At 41.7% G+C, this 5,203-nt stretch overlaps 1 long non-coding RNA gene across 1 annotated transcript; it reads right to left on the bottom strand.

Moving 5' to 3' along the window:
- Nucleotides 1-560: 560 nt before the first annotated feature.
- LOC135523141 (uncharacterized) lies at nt 561-4,537 on the bottom strand. Its single transcript, XR_010452785.1, has 2 exons — nt 3,432-4,537; nt 561-3,209 (listed from the first exon to the last, which is right to left on the bottom strand). It is a non-coding gene; the product is annotated as an uncharacterized LOC135523141 (long non-coding RNA).
- Nucleotides 4,538-5,203: the final 666 nt, after the last annotated feature.

Here is a 5,203-nt window from a genome sequence, read left to right as displayed (position 1 = left end):
CAAACGCATTATTTTAATTTTATTTGCGATTTTCGGAAATCGTTAACGTTGCGTTATGCTAATGAGCCTGAGGCTTAGTCACAATCCCGGATCCGGGATGGGGAGTTTCAAGAGGTTAAAGAAGAAGTTACAGGTCTGTGAGAGCCAGAAATCTTGTCTTTCATAGTTGAAGTGTACCTATGATGAAAATTACAGGCCTCTCCCATCTTTTTAAGTGGGAGAACTTGCACAATTGGTGGCTGACTAAATATTTTTTTTGCCCCACTGTATACTGTGATCATGTGACAGATCATTTGACACTTAGATTGCACACAGTTGGACTTTATTTAACTAATTATGTGACTTCTGAATGTAATTGGTTGCACCAGATCTTATTTAGGGTCTTCATAGCTAAAGTGGTGAATACATATATACCCACCACTTTCCAGTTTTTGTTAAAGGAATTCAATTACTCTATGTTTTAATATCCAATTAAAATTAAACACTCCATTCATGTCTTACATGTCCATTCATAAGGACTTGTAAGAACCTTATTCTATAATAATAGACAGAGCCCAGTCTCAAAATCAAACAGCAGAGTTTATTCTCGAGAGTACTGAATACTATACAGTTTTGCCACAGGTTATAAACTGAAAATGACGTCCTTAGTTCCAGCCCCAACCCGTGCCATCTCTGTTCCAGTACAAAGGCTGTATCTCAAGCCTTCCCACACCCGTCTCCCTACCAATTTAATATAATTTACGAGTCAAAGTTTTCTCGTGTAGATAAGCATTCTAGCCAGTCTGATTCATTTGTACCAAGGAACAGCCTGTCATTGTTCTAACTCTTGACCACATTCACACACATTATATTCAGTACTGGGATCAAGAAAGAAAATTCATACATGTACATTAACATAATAGTATTCTGATTAGTACATATACAGTAACATTATAGTATTCTGATTCGTCAGGCCTGATTGAAATGTATACATAATTAGTCATCATTGATAAAAATTCCCTTAACATATCCACTCTTTGATTAAATATTATACATCCAATCACACATGTAGTTATATTGTTATATTAAAAAGCCTTCTATTTTTATTAGAGATATTTCTTGTCATCAAAACATCACCTAAACATAACCCCATACTTGTATTCGCCATAACTGTTTCTCAGACCTACATCAGAATCATAACTCTTCTTATCAGGATTTTCGTTACAATCTCCATAAAAAAACAGTCTAATATTGAAACGGGATACAACCTAGCCTCCCTAAACATAAAAATGGTCTCCTCAAACATAAATTCCCCGCAGATGAAGGATCCAGATTCGTCCACTTGTTCTGTAGACATACATTCAGCACTCCACGGGTCAGAACCTGGAATCCACTGGTACCTCACCATCTATTGTCGTCGATTTCTCCAGAGTCCTGGAAATAAGGCCTCGTACACAGGGAATTTGACAACAGCCCAATAAAACTAAAACAGTCACACAGGTGAATGCAGCCCATAATACAGTGATCATAATATTTTTTCCATTTTCCGAACATACTATGAAACCAATTAGTCAGAGAAGTATCCACCCAGAGTTGTCTGCCAAACCGTGAGCCAGGGTGGTCAAACCAGCTGAGGCTTCGGTCACTGATTCGTCCGGAGCTGTGTTATTTGGGATGTAAGCACAAACATGGTCCCGATAATCACGCATACTTCTCCCTTTTCAACCAATAACATATCTAATGCAATTATATTCTGCCAAGCCATCAGGCTGGTTGCTTCAGTCTGTTCTGCAAAACATTTAATAGCATCTCTGGTATAATTGTTAAAGCGCTGTTGATTATTATAAATATAATTAATCCAGTCCACGTTCTTATTGAGAGTAGACCACCCGGAAATGCTTAACTCTAATCCTGTTAGGATCTGATTTTGAACTCATCTGGCACCCCCCCCGTGGAACCCCAATGTTATCAATGTATACTTTGTCATCAAGAGACCCAGATGGAGTAGCTCTTTTCTCCCATTTGGCTAAACTTCATGTCTCGGTGTTGAATGAGTGTGAAAGGCATTCCAAATGTACAAGGAAGCATAATCCTGTCCAATCTGTCGGTAAAACCTTGCCCAGACATCTTTTCCCAAGAGTACTGTACCGGGCCAAACGGTAATAATCTCCTCCGGTCACTGTAAATCGTGCAAGTCAATGCAACTATCATTATCTGGCATTCCTGCTTTTGTGAACAGCTTTACCATACTGGCCTAAACTCCTCTACCCAGAACCGTACTAGGGTGTCGACCAAAACCTGGTCATATCCATCATACCACAACCCTAGATCCCCCTTCATTTCTGTTTAAAGGGTTATGCACCTTCACTATACTCCACCTCCTTCCATACTGGGTGAGTGGATTCATATAGCCCCCTCTCTCCAAGTGAGCTATGACCTGTGTCCGCGATCAATATGGGAACCTGCACCGATATACGCCATAATGGCTCAGAGTCCTAGACTGCCATGTAGTTAGAGACCCCATTTGGTCTACATAAAACCCCATTGAGAGATCCTTCCCAACCTCTACTCTAACTTTCTGTCTACCCAGATCTAGGGATCTCTTATGCTTGTTTTGGAACAAAATCCTCATCTTCTAAACCATGGGTCAAACTACCCCTCTCCGCATACTCAAGTAGGACGTGCTGTATCAGGAATATGACAACCACGATAAGACAACTCAGATGAACAGCTTCCATGTGAAGCCCCACCCTCTCCCCGAGAACACATCACCAGCAAGAGCCAGACACACCTTCACTTCTATGAACAAAAACAGGGGTGATAGGACAGGGAGGATTACTTCATTCGAGAGATGGCCCCCAGAATTGTGTTAATTCCAGTTCTCCTCTCGAACACTGTTTATTACTCAAGTAGGACGTGCTGTATCAGGAATATGACAACCACGATAAGACAACTCAGATGAACAGCTTCCATGTGAAGCCCCACCCTCTCCCCGAGAACACATCACCAGCAAGAGCCAGACACACCTTCACTTCTATGAACAAAAACAGGGGTGATAGGACAGGGAGGATTACTTCATTCAAGAGATGGCCCCCAGAATTGTGTTAATTCCAGTTCTCCTCTCGAACACTGTTTATTGTTCGACAGTGTCATTGTGTCTTACCCTCCCGCCGTGCGATATGAATCCGGGTAGCTCTTTCAGCTAGCTGTCACCAGGAGTCCTTGGTTAACTATTCATGAAAATCGCAAATAAAATCAAATAAATATATTGGCTCACAAGCTTAGCCTTTTGTTAACAACACTGTCATCTCAGATTTTCAAAATATGCTTTTCAACCATAGCTACACAAGCATTTGTTTAAGAGTACTGATAGCTAGCATAGCATTAAGCCTAGCATTCAGCAGGCAACATTTTTACAAAAACAAGAAAAGCATTCAAATAAAATCATTTACCTTTGAAGAACTTCAGATTTTTTCAATGAGGAGACTCTCAGTTAGATAGCAAATGTTCAGTTTTTCCAAAAAGATTATTTGTGTAGGAGAAATCGCTCCGTTTTGTTCATCACGTTTGGCTAAAAAAAACAACGAAAATTCAGTCATTACAACGCCAAACTTTTTTCCAAATGAACTCCATAATATCGACAGAAACATGGCAAACGTTGTTTACAATCAATCCTCAAGGTGTTTTTCACATATCTATTCGATGATAAATCATTCGTGGCAGTTGCCTTTCTCTTCTGAACCAAATGGAAAAGTGGACGCAGCTGGAGATTGCGCAATAATTTCGACGGAGGACACCAAGCGGACACCTGGTAAATATAGTCTCTTATGGTCAATCTTCTAATGATATGCCTACAAATACGTCAAAATGCTGCAGACACCTTGGGGAAACGACAGAAAGTGTAGGCTCATTCCTGGCGCATTCACAGCCATATAAGGAGACATTGGAACCCAGCGCATTCAAAATCTGGGGCATTTCCTGTATGAAATTTCATCTTGGTTTCGCCTGTAGCATTAGTTCTGTGGCACTCACAGACAATATCTTTGCAGTTTTAGAAACGTCAGAAGGTTTTCTTTCCAAAGCTGTCAATTATATGCATAGTCGAGCATCTTTTCGTGACAAAATATCTTGTTTAAAACGGGAACGTTTTTTTATCCAAAAATTAAAAGAGCGCCCCCTATATCGAAGAAGTTAAACAGTAATTCCTTTCTCTCCTATCTCTCAAAATGCCACTAAGCGTCTCACTGTTTGACTATCTAAAATCATTGATTTTAGAAAAAACATGTATATATGTGGCAATCTCTAAAGTCCTTACATTTCCTTAATCAATCTATCTTAATCCTTACAATAATCCTAAATCACCACAGATGTCCTATATTCCTGTTAAATTAAATAATATTTAAAAAACCTCCAATAGTTAAACAGAGCCTAAACAAATGCTAACAGGGCTCCGGGCAGCCGAGCGGAAATGGAGGAAAACTCGCCTCCCTGCGGACCTGGCATCCTTTCACTCCCTCCTCTCTACATTTTCCTCCTCTGTCTCTGCTGCTAAAGCCACTTTCTACCACTCTAAATTCCAAGCATCTGCCTCTAACCCTAGGAAGCTCTTTGCCACCTTCTCCTCCCTCCTGAATCCTCCTCCCCCTCCCCCCCTCCTCCCTCTCTGCAGATGACTTCGTCAACCATTTTGAAAAGAAGGTCGACGACATCCGATCCTCGTTTGCTAAGTCAAACGACACTGCTGGTTCTGCTCACACTGCCCTACCCTGTGCTCTGACCTCTTTCTCCCCTCTCTCTCCAGATGAAATCTCGCTTCTTGTGACGGCCGGCCGCCCAACAACCTGCCCGCTTGACCCTATCCCCTCCTCTCTTCTCCAGACCATTTCCGGAGACCTTCTCCCTTACCTCACCTCGCTAATCAACTCATCCCTGACCGCTGGCTACGTCCCTTCCGTCTTCAAGAGAGCGAGAGTTGCACCCCTTCTGAAAAAACCTACACTCGATCCCTCCGATGTCAACAACTACAGACCAGTATCCCTTCTTTCTTTTCTCTCCAAAACTCTTGAACGTGCCGTCCTTGGCCAGCTCTCCCGCTATCTCTCTCAGAATGACCTTCTTGATCCAAATCAGTCAGGTTTCAAGACTAGTCATTCAACTGAGACTGCTCTTCTCTGTATCACGGAGGCGCTCCGCACTGCTAAAGCTAACTCTCTCTCCTCTGCTC

The sequence above is a fragment of the Oncorhynchus masou genome, chromosome 30, assembly GCF_036934945.1.
Source record: "Oncorhynchus masou masou isolate Uvic2021 chromosome 30, UVic_Omas_1.1, whole genome shotgun sequence".
NCBI classification, from domain to species: domain Eukaryota; kingdom Metazoa; phylum Chordata; class Actinopteri; order Salmoniformes; family Salmonidae; genus Oncorhynchus; species Oncorhynchus masou.
This window is presented reverse-complemented; position numbering and strand designations above follow the sequence as displayed.